The sequence below is a fragment of the Nelumbo nucifera genome, chromosome 1, assembly GCF_055504915.1.
Source record: "Nelumbo nucifera cultivar China Antique chromosome 1, China Antique-T2T, whole genome shotgun sequence".
Classification (NCBI taxonomy): Eukaryota; Viridiplantae; Streptophyta; class Magnoliopsida; order Proteales; family Nelumbonaceae; genus Nelumbo; species Nelumbo nucifera.
In genome coordinates, this window is record NC_142649.1 from 98,884,069 (window position 1) to 98,896,028 (window position 11,960).

Here is an 11,960-nt window from a genome sequence, read left to right on the forward strand (position 1 = left end):
AACATGACAAGATATTATAAAAAATTGAAAAATTTTACCTATTTTTGCCATATTTTTTCAAAATTTAAAAAATTTTCAAAAAAAATTAACGATTCACACTTGTTTCTTGCAAATTTTTGCAAATCTAGCACTCTAGGAATGAGGTTTGGAGTTTTAGAGTCATTTGGGGGTAAAAGAAGGCTTATTTCAGGGAAAATAAGCTTGCTTTTCCCCTTTATTTTTTCTAGTTTTTAGTCGTATCTTTTTCGTTGATATGCTACCAATACGCCCTAATACACCCTCGATACGCCCCCAATACGCCCCGATATGGGACCGATACACATGAAAAGACGACGAGACATCCAATTTCCATGCGTATCCCGTATCTGCTTTTGAAAGATACGATACGATACGCCCCGCATCGGGCATATCGTATCAAAATTTTAAACCTTGGTCATAAATATGCTGCAAGGAAAAATAACCCCCTTAGAAGTATCTTTCTATCCATGCAAATCAAGCAAAAGAGCCTGGCTATGTTCCTCTACAGGCACTCTTAGAGAAGGTAACAGTGTTGCCGACTGGCTAGCACAAAAAGGTCACATTTTCGAAGGACAATCACAACATTGTAAGCGTAGTCAATGAGCACTTTTGACACCTGTCCCTTAAAATACCCCTAGCCTACCCTTGAAAAAGATTAATACCCACTTTTAATAGTTGTCAAAATATTTAACAAGTACTCATTTAACGTGCATACTTTGTTGTGCCTACTAGATCTTGTCCCGATCAGGATCTAGGATTTCGGGTTTATAGTTTTTATTGATGCTGTGGCAAGCTTCTCCCTCGTTGGTAGTGATCATGCTCTCTCTTAGGCTGTATTTGGTTTGAAGGAAAAAGTAGGAAAATGAACGGAAAGGTAGGGAAACCTTTACAAACCTTGTATGAATTTCCCTACCTTTTCCTTCAAACCAAATATAGCCTTAATGTATCAAAAATGAATTAGATGAGGTGTAGTTATTTTTATTTAAATAAATAAGTAATAAACAAAGATTACCTTTAACTAAAGATTGAATAAAAATGACTATTTTCTTTATACCCACTTCGGTTAACAAGACATTTACCACCAATAAAAATATATGATGAAAATACATTCACTTATTTAAAAATTTGTTTATATTGAAAAATAAATTAGAATATATGTAAATTAAGTAGGCCACATTACTTTATTTAGTCATTTAGGTGTAGAAGGTCATAAAAGTAAAATACAAATAAACAATTAAACTTTTTAAATTCACTCCTTAAAACACCTTGAAACCGAGTTTAGATCTGCTCCAAACAAGCCACTACAGCCATACATCAGGCAGATCTCCCTTGTCATTCATTGTTTGGGAGATGCTCCCCTTCCCAATGTACAACTCTAGTATCTTGTTGGAGGCTTGTTCTAAGTGTTTATTCATGGCAGATCTAGTTTTCTTGAAACCATGGATTATCTTTTCAAGCCCAACAACCTCACATTTGTCTCCTACTAAGGATCAAAATTTCAATACACCATGTATCGTATCGTAACCAAAATAATATATAAGTTAAAAGATTTAAACATACCCTAAGGTTATGTTTGGTTTGAAGGAAAAGGTAAAGAAACCTATACAAGTTTTGTAAAGGTTTTCCTACCTCTCCTTTCCTTTCCCTACTTTTTCCTTCAAACCAAACACAGCTCAAGTTTTCAAAAATTGACTTATATACCCTAAGTTTTGTTACTGGATTTAAAAATGCCTTGTGGACGTTAAGTTTGATAGAATCAGTTGAAAGACTCTTTTCATTTTTATAGGCAAAATATTTATCGGTGATCAACAAAAAGATACATAGAGAAAAGCTCAAAATTCTTTGGAATATTCAAAGGAAAAGATGTTAATTAAATTCAAAATTCACCACGGGAATGTGTTATAATAAGCATGCATCACTAACCATGACAGACTTTGCTTTATAAACCTAGAAACGCTGATTTCTGTGAGAGAAAATGCAGCTACGGATCTATTTAACTCCAACGATGAAGATGATCCACTCGCAACGCCAAAATCGTCTTCTTTTTTTCTTCTTTGTATTTTTAAACTGTAATATCCTCCACAACAAGAACCAAAACAAAACCTTATTAAATTTCAAACCCCAATGTATAGTAAGTATCGTTTAGTAGACACCCTTATAGTTTTACCTAATTATTAAAACTTCCTCTCTAGTTTGCACTTTACTAAGACACCCCCCTATACTTTACAATACAACCGTTTTACTTGATAATCGTCTAATTCAAACCTTTTTCTATTATTCAAAGGAAAATGTCTCTCTTTTCTGTGGATCTCCCTCTCCTTCTCGTCATATTCTTCTCCTCTGTTCAACCTTCGACCTACCCTCATAGGTATCACTATGTGGTGCTTCTCAATCTTTGCAACCAGAATACATCGCCATTGTCCTCCATTTGTTTTTCAATTGTGAGCTGGCATGAGTGATTTGGTTTGGTTCCAAATTCTGTTGGAGGTTTGCTGCAGCGGTAGAGGTCTGGATACAATCTTCGATAATAGGGGTGGATCACGCTGACGAGGAAAGTTGGGCTGAGTTTTTCTAGATAGCAATAGTATTATGGGCTCTAGAATGCCATAAATAAAAAGGTTTTTTCAGAACATAGGTGTTTTCCAAAGGTAGTTATCGCATCAGTCAAACGGTTCATCTTCTCCACTTGATGCAATGGTGAACCAGCTCCTCCGGCCACTCTCTCTCTCTCCCTCTCTCTCTTCTTTCTTTCTTTCTTTCTTTCTTTCTTTCTTCTTCTTCTTGGTTATGTGGCTTCTGCCTTCCTCTGTTTTTCGTTTTCGATCACCGCTGCAACTCTCATCAGTGACAATCTATTTTCTCCTCTCTATTTCTTTCTTTCTCCCCCTTTCTTTCTCTTCTTCCCCATTTTTTTTCTCTTTCTTTTTCCCTTCCCTACTACAGTCATCCCAACCAAACAAACGTTGCTCCTATTATCCTGTGTTTCCGACATCTTTTCTCATGGCTTCCTTTGTTTCTCTGGCGAGTCTGTCGCCATGGCTGCTCTGCTGTGTGGCCTGCTTTGCGCTTCTATTTTGAGGACTTGCGAATATATATAGCTTCCAAATTTCTTTAATCTAAGTTATTTGTATCGTATATATAAAAGGCTTTCTAGCTTTGGCAAAAAAAAAAAAGAGTCTTGAGACTCTTTGTTTCATATATTTCTTCCTCATGTGGCATGGGTGAAGCAAGGTAAATTGAATATGGGAAAATCGAGCATCCTTCTATGCAAATGAATGTATATCCGAGGGATCTGTTGAAAAGATTCTTGGTTGTGAATTACGGGCCAACGGAGATTTTTGAGGCAGGAGAAGGCACTGAAGAGATCGAGCTAAATCTCGAGTTTTCTTTGGGTGGTTGCTTTGGGGTAGACCCAAGAGAGAAGAGGCTCGTTTGGTCATCATCGATCACCGGCTTGACGACTCTGGTGAGAGACGAAGATGAGGCAACTCCTCCTCCTGGTGGGTGTTCTGCTCTTGTAAGGACATGTTGTCCACCCATGAAGAACGGAGAATAGCGCATAAAGTAGTAAAAGGAGGTATAGTGTATTAGGAGGATGGAAGCAAAGAGAAGGTTATCAGAGAAGCAAAGAAATTTCAAGACAGGCAAGGATCGAGCACTTTTCAATATTATTTTTATTTTTTAATAATTTTATTTTATATTTTTATATTTTTTATTAGTATTAATTATTAAATATTTTATTTTTTTATTAATTATTACATATTTTATTTTTATTATTTATTAACTATTTTATTACTTTTTTCATTGGAATTTATTCATATTTTTAATATTATTTTGATTTTAATAAACTATTTTTATTTATTTTTTATAATTTTTACCAAAGAGTTTGTTTTAGGGGTAAAATAGTAAAATCAATAAAGTTCAAATGCTGAAAGTTTGACCAAAACAAACAAACTTATCTATTCAGAGACTCTAAAAAATAGAAAAGCATCTATACTTCTTTTTATATTTCAGACACAAATAATCTCTTTAACTTTTCATATTTCAGATATATCAAACCCCGCCATAGGCTAGGGTATTGATGGATCAATGCCACACAATTGGCAAAGGGGGAATTGAGATAGCCTAGCAAGTGAGGTGGAATAATTTGCTGAGGCTATCCAATTGAATTAACAATTAGAATCCAGACGAGTTTAAGGGTTGGCCCATTCCAGTCTGATCCAATCAATTCTATTCGTATGACTTCTAATGCAAGCAGCCCTCTGAAAAAAAATTGAGTGTTTCTATCACCTTCTTCTAACCACAATTGTCTGGAGTTCTGACACCAACAAGATTCCTGAAAATTTAAAAGAGTATTTCTCTTGGTTTCCAAATTAAATAATAGGTCACAAGTGTCTCCATCCCCCGCTAATTCTTCAACATACATGATTTGATTTTCAATATCCCTCAACTGATCATGAACATTTCCAAATTGATTCCAATTCCAATATCTAATATCCTTCTTTATTCTTTCCAGTTTAATCCCTATACGATAAGCAACATAGCCATTAATAGGAAAATTCCAAGCATTTTTAACAACATCTTCACATCCCTTAGCTTTGAGCCACATATTATAAAATCTGAAAGTCTTAGATTTGGATTTCCTATAATCCCCTATATCCACTAAAACAAGGTGATGGTTAGAACCCAGCTAGGGCCTAAAGAAGCAGAGACAACACTACAGAAAGAAAGCCAAGAGGGTGAAGCAAACACTTGATCAAGAGATGTAGAAAGATTACCCAAGTACCCTCTCACATATCTATACCAAGAAACCCCACCTCCTTGAGGAAAGATCTCCTGAAGCTCAAAATCCTGAATTAACTTAACAAAATTCCTAGAAACATAACATTGACTATGATAGCAATCAAAAGGAAAAGAAACAAGGCCAGTGTTATCAACAATAGCAGATTCATTAAAATCACTAACTACTAGGAAAGGAACATCTATATTCATTAAACAATCATATAGTTTCATCTAGAAGTTATTTCTTCTACTACGCTTAGGCTCTCCATACAAAAAAGAAATAATCCAAGGCAAAGATTCAGAACAGTTCAAAATTTTCAAAATGATAAAATTCGAACTAAACAAATAACAGAAACCTGAAAATCATTCTTCCAAAAAACAACAATACCACCAGATAAACCAATTAGGGGAACTATCACACAATTAGGAAGACACAAAACTGAAGCCAAGCAAGTAGCTTTCTCATGAGGAATTTTCATTTCACATAAAAAGATAAAATCAGGTAGATATTGTGTAATGAAATTCCTCAAAAACTTCCATTGCCAACGGTTAGCCACACCCTCGATGGTTAACTACAAATTCTCATGGGCCAAATTGTAGCTGTTTAGGGCTAGACACCACCACCCAGCTCAAAAAATAAACAAGCAAACTCACCTGGCGCCAAGATCCATTCCGAATATTCTTCCCCAAATAACATACCAGTCTTTCCCCCAACAACAACTAAAAGAAACAGAGAAGAACAGAACAAGTAAATATACATAATAACAAAATAATAAAAGAAAACCCAACCAATAGGGAAAGAAACAAAAAGTAAATAACTCTTAACTTTTATATCCAAATTACTACTAAAAGATAAACTACCCAACATACCGGTATCGGAATCTAAACCTTCAAATTGACCCGAACACGAACCTATCTCCATGATTTTAATCCCCAACTCCCTCCTAGGACGCTTACCAATCATCCAAATGTCCTACATAAGAATCCTTATGAGCTAATTTAGAAAGGGCAGAATTGAAACATGTCTCCAGATTGCCTAATCAAAAATCCATCCTAACAAATTCCCTTTTCAGATGATGCAACTGTAGATCCAGATTATCCGCTGCCTGCCCTTATAATCTCTTCATGACTAGGTTCAGCTGGCCTCTCTTACGAACGGACTACCAACTCACTAGAAGCCTCTCGAGAACCACACCAACTCATTGAAAGTAAGCAAGAGAAGAACAACTCACAGCTTTGAGATCATAAGTTAGACAACACTCCGAAGCAATCGGTCTTATTTTTGGTCTGGTTAACCTGCGGAGTTACCGGGGCCTGAACTTCGCTGAGATAGAACGTAAATACATTGCAAGAAGAAATTAAACAACAACGGATAAAGAAAAAAGAACAAACGAAAACGGAGAAGGCATAATCTTACTTGGGTGCAATGTAACACAACACTTTGGCATTCCGTGCTCGAGAGGGTGACCGCAGTGCTAGCCGATGGTGACTATAGAGACGAGTTGAAACTAGTGCAAGTTGAGAAGACGGAAAACGAGTTGTATATGAGGGTGAGAGTTCTGTCAAAGCCATGATAACAGAGTTCGAAGGAAAGAGTGCAGAGAGAGAGAGAGAGAAAGTTATAACGGAGTTACAGAGGTTGTGGTTATTTGGAGAGAGAGAGAGAGGGGCTCACAGATGAGCCGTAAGCGACTGTGGTTATAAAGGAAACCGGATCTGCTCCTCACAGATAGACCCTAAAGTTATTTGGGTAGGGAATCCAAAGCCCATTGTCAGAATTCTCTTTGCAGAATGCAAAGCTCCGCTGAACAATATCCAGTTTTTGTTTCTAAAAGTTTGTTCATCGAGTATGTAATATTAGCAGGCAGCTCACAAGCTGGCCAAGTTTGGAGTCTTTAATGGACATGGTAACAACCTGGTCTGTTGTTGCTAAGATTTTAAGACTTAGACCAGTCTTAAATGAGAATATTTCACTCACTATATCACAAGCTCACCTCGGACACCTCCTAGTCCTGCCTAGCCAACTTTAGAGACCGATAAAACTAAATCAAGGTTCAAAATTTTGATATGATGTCTCGTATCGGGCGCTTTATGATATACCCATTTACAGGTGTTTCGGGAATGAACCTCTATTTAATGCAAAATATAGTTAAAAATAGGCTTAAAATACTAAATTTTGAGACTGATATACCCATTTACAGGTGCGCAATCCGGTCGGTCCTATCTGTCAATGACCTTGCCTCTGAACGGAGCTATAGGGAACCTGAAACGGAGAAGATGAGGAAACTCCGGGGGGAACCCGGTGAAATTGCTCCGAAGCTCAAGTTAGAATTCTCTCAAAGGCAAGATAAAACCAGATGGCGTGAAGTTCACATACCTTGTTCTTGGGGGGTAGGGAGCTTTTTATAACCACCTTGTGCACTCACTTCTAGGCTTCTGTCAGGTCGGGTATGATTATCTCTGAGCTCCTGCCAGTTCGGTTGTCATCCCCTCTATAGGACAGAACCGCCACTGCTCTCTTTGTCGGAGTCGTCTCTGCGACAGGCGATGACGGTGGCAAGTGGCCGTTGAAATGCGGCTGTCAAGCGCCAGATCCCAAGTCAGTCAGGTGCGCCGCCCTTGGATACGGACCTCCTCAGTGTCAGGCATGGTACGTTTGTTCAGTTCGGCGTCCTGGAGGCGAAGTGCTGGAGTGGTGAGTGAGGTGAAGTCTTGAGTTCGGATAGGGGAGTGTCCCGAATTGCCATGAGGCGGGCCAGTTCGGGTCATTGCCTTGTGTGAGGCTCGGGGCCTAAGGGAGAGTTCGGGCCCCTTGTAGGGAGTTTGGGCTCCTAGTAGGGAGTTCGGGCTGCTGGTAGGGAGTTCGGACTGCTGGTTCCTCCCTTCGGTACTTGCACCTTGGGCGCGCTGTTGTGCCGAGCTGTTTGCCTTTGCCACGTGTTGAGTGATTATGAGGTCGGGCCAAATCTTCCTTCATCAATTGCCTCCCACTCCTCGTGCCAAGGGTCTTGCCTTGGCATGGAGAGTTCGCGAGGTGGCAGGTGGATTTGTCCCGTACTTCGAATCTCGGTTGACTGATAGCGCGAGGTGCGTTGTCAGGGTTCTTTGGGTTTCTCGAGCGCCCAAAAGACGAGAAGCGCGCCGACCTACCTACAAATGCTGATAGACATGACAGCGTGCGTCTTATTTCAAAAATTCAAAAAGCGCGCCGCTGGGAGACGTGACAGCAGGCGTCTTTTCAAATTTGAAAATGTGCCGCTGCCGCCTTTAATGTGAGGAGACGTGCGCTGGCGTTCTATCAGTTTCAGAAAGACATGCACCAATCACGTCTCGGTCTCAGGGGACGTGCGGTCAGTGCGACTGCGGGCCGTCGGATTGGCTTTGATCTGCGCTGTTGCTTCTCGGTCACTGTGGGTATAAATAGTGGGGGACCCCAGTCGCTTCGTCACTTCTGCACTTTGCTTCTTGAGCTCACGTCCAAGTTTCAGCTCGTTTCCAGGCTTTTAGTTCGCATTCAAGGTTTTTTACTCATTCAAGTTCCCATAGTCTGTTCAAGCCTTTTTCTGGATGAGTACCTTCCTGGAATCCACCTTCTCTCCTCGATGTCTAGCTCGGATAGCTCAGACGGTTCTTCAAGTGGGTCAGATGCAGGTTCCACGAACCGAGTTGCATCCCCTGATAGTTCTAATGAGCCGGAGGTAGAGCTCGAGGAAGAGTTTGAACCCGTAGGCCGAGTTGCCTCGTTCATGCGCCATTAATTGGGGAATTCCCAATTTGAGGCAACATGAGATACATGACACTATAGTTGATTGAAAATTTCAGCTTCCCAATTTATACCATTTGCATACTGTATTAACTTAACATTGTAGTTTGAATGGGCATGGCAACACCCAAAAGAATCTTTGACAGTAAGGAATAAAGTTGCAAGTTTGAAGTGCTTCTTTATGGTTGCTATACTTTTATTGTTAGATAATAGTAGACATTCCAAATTTAATATATTAGAAGCCAAATCCCCTACTGCACCAAATATTTACCTATCCACCAAACAGAGTTGGTAACCATAAATGCCCTTCACATAGGCATTCTGTCCCAACTCTCAAACATTAACTTTGCCATTATTCCCTGCTTAGTTTACTCCTTTGCAGCTTGCTTTGTTCAAAACAACAACATCGTCTCATTTACTACTTAATCATTAGCCATATACAAAAATTGCAATTAAAAAGAAAAGGAAAATTGCTTACAGAAAATAACAAAGAAATAACAAAGAAATAACAACATTGATGAAACCTCTTGACCACCCAATACGTGGCAGAAGCAACAGCTCGGCACGGCAGTATGCTCAAGGCGCAAGCTCCGAAAGGAGGAACCAGCGATCCGAGCTCCCCAAAAGGAGCCCGAACTCTCCCTTTGACCCCGAGCCTTACGAGGAGCGCAAAGGGCAATAACCCGAACTAGCCCACCCCAAGGCAGTTCGGGCCACACCTCTACCCGAACTCAAGACTTCACCTCGCACACCACTCCAGCACTGTCTTTAGGCCACCAAACTGGACAATCGTACCTGACACCAAAAGAGTCTGTATCCTGAGGCGGCGCACCTGACTGACTTAGGATCTGACGCTTGACAGCCGCACTTCAACGGCCACCGGCCACCTGCCACCTACCACCGCCACCTCCAGTCACAGAGACGGCTCCAACAAAGAGAGCAGTGGCAGTTGCCTACCCCAGTAGAGGTGATGACACTCGAACTGGCAGAAGCGCAGAGGTAATGATACCCGACCTGACAGAAGCTTGGGAGTGAGTGCGCGAAGTGGTTATAAAAGGCTCTCTTCCCCCCAAGAAGGAGGTATGTGATAACTTTGTGCCATCTGGTTTTTTATCTTGCCTTTGAGAAGATACTAACTTGAGCTTCGGAGCACTCTCACCGGGTTCCTCCCCGGAGACTACTTGCTTTCTTCCCTGTTTCAAGCACCTTTTGCTCCAGTTAGAGGCAAGATCGTTGACAGCTAGGACTGACCGGATTGCGCTCCATCAATTGGCGCCGTCTGTGGGAAACGCTTCTAAAAGCCTCCCTCTAAAACTCTCATAACCCCCTTCTTTTTTCCAAGAAACCCCAACACCCATGGCTTCTTCTAGCAATGCCGGACGTAGCACGGAGATGAATGCCACCGGGGAACAACTTCAAGTCCCCATGGTGTGCATCAGACAGTTCACCATCCCCCTTCCGGTGGATGGGATCCCCAGCCTGAATGCGCCACGAATAGTGGCGCCCGTGAATCTTCCCACCATGAGCGTCCCCCATCCTCTCCCTGTCGAGACAACCTTTACCGAACCAACTACTGTCCCCCTGGCGACTAGCCAAAACCAATTTGATGACTTGATGCAGTGCATGCGGGCAATGCAAGCCCAAATGTAGCAGTTCCAACAGCATCAGCTCCAGCAGCTCCAAGTACTGCACCACATCCCTCAGTATCACTATCAACAACAGTTCCCCCAACTGCATCTGAACCAACCACAACTTCCACCTCGGCACCCCGCCTCGAAGCCGGTTAAGCCCTTCCCTCAGGGCGGACGCCTTCACCGAGGAGAAGCCTCCCAACTTCAGAACCCCTCCAAGAGCCAGGCCTCATCCCCGGGCCGGAGGGAAAGAAAAATCATCCCTGCCTTGTAGCTTGCCGGCGGGTTGGGAACCTCGCCTGCCAAGTCAGCACCTTGGCACTCCAAGTCTGAGCTCCTGCCCATAGAGAACCGATTCAGCGTCCTAGAGGCGGACTACCAATAGTCCGGGCCCATCGAGCTCGGAAACACCGAGGCCAGCAGTGCCAGTACTAGGCCCACTCAGCAATGAAGACGCCGGCGAAGCCGTCGGACTACCACCCGCGTCCTACCCAAGCTCCGAGGTAAAGAAGAGACAAGCTCAGACGAGGTAAAAGCTGCCCCTATTCTCTTAGTCCCTTCCCCCCTCTCATCAGAACTCCTTGCAGTCCCCATGCCCAGAGATTTCAAACTCCCCCCTTTGGACAAGTATGATGGGTCCTTCGACCCCAACGACCACGTCGATGCTTTCCAGTCCCAAATGCACCTGGCAAGGGCCAGTGAATCATGCATGTGCGTGGCCTTCACTACCACCTTAAGGGGGGTGGCCCGCACCTGGTACAGGAACTTGGCCCTCGGGTCAATAAGAAGTTGGACCCAGTTTGTGCAGGTCTTCACCGCGCACTTCGTTACCAGCAAGCGGTGCCCCAAGATCGAGGAGAGCATCTTTGGAGTAGTCCAGAGAGAAGGAGAGTCCATCCGGGGCTACATCAAGCGGTTCAATGATGCGTGCTTGTAGATACCGTGACTGGACCCCACGGTGCAACTTGCGATAGCCAAGAGAGGAGTGACACACAAGGAGTTCAAGTGGCACATGGTAGTTAGCCAGCCCGCGATTGTAGCTGAATTCCTCAAGCTCGCGGATAAATTCATGAGAACAGAGGAGATCAACCAAAGGACCGAAAGCGGGATCGAGAAAAGGAAGAGGGAAGGCAAGCCCTCCCACCCAGATGACAGGAGGAGGAAAGATCCAGCTCGGGAGATGAAGCCGAGCCAGCCGTTCTGAGCTCCCTTAGCAGCTCAGACGGACTACACACCTTTAAACGCGAAGCGGGCTGAGATCTTGATGACGATCAAAGACGCCCCGTACGTAAAGTGGCCACCTCGCCTAAAAGGGAACCCCAACGAGAGGAACAAAAACTTGTACTGCAGTTTCCATAGAGACCATGGTCATAGTACCGAACATTGTAATAATCTCCAGGACGAGATAAAGGGACTCATCTGTCGCGGGTACTTGAAAAATTTTGTACAGCGTAATAATAATAATAATAATAAGACCGGTTGGCAAGGGGAGCACGGTAAGGATGCCCTCGAGTCCAGCAGCAGGCCAGCTGAACCGTCTCAAAGACAGCCTTCGGAAGAAAGGCCAATTCGGGGAACCATCCACGTGATAGTGGGAGGTTCGGTAGTAACAGGTTGTACTTCGGCAACAGCCCAGGCGTTAGTTCGCGAAGCTGCCCGAGAAGAACAGAACCCTTCGAAGAGGCCGAAGACAGAGGAACCGATTTTCTTCACAGAAGACGATGCGCAAGGGGTCCACTACCCCCACGACGATGCGCTTGTCATCA

The 11,960-nt window shown here is 42.8% G+C and overlaps 1 long non-coding RNA gene across 2 annotated transcripts; it reads right to left on the reverse strand.

Moving 5' to 3' along the window:
* Nucleotides 1–5,138: 5,138 nt before the first annotated feature.
* On the reverse strand, nt 5,139–6,859 carry LOC104610538 (uncharacterized). Of its 2 annotated transcripts, XR_737441.3 has the most exons (3): nt 6,218–6,713; nt 5,671–6,124; nt 5,139–5,520 (listed from the first exon to the last, which is right to left on the reverse strand). It is a non-coding gene; the product is annotated as an uncharacterized LOC104610538 (long non-coding RNA). The 2 variants fall into 2 exon arrangements; XR_016077400.1 differs by having other exon boundaries at nt 5,139–6,124; nt 6,218–6,859.
* Nucleotides 6,860–11,960: the final 5,101 nt, after the last annotated feature.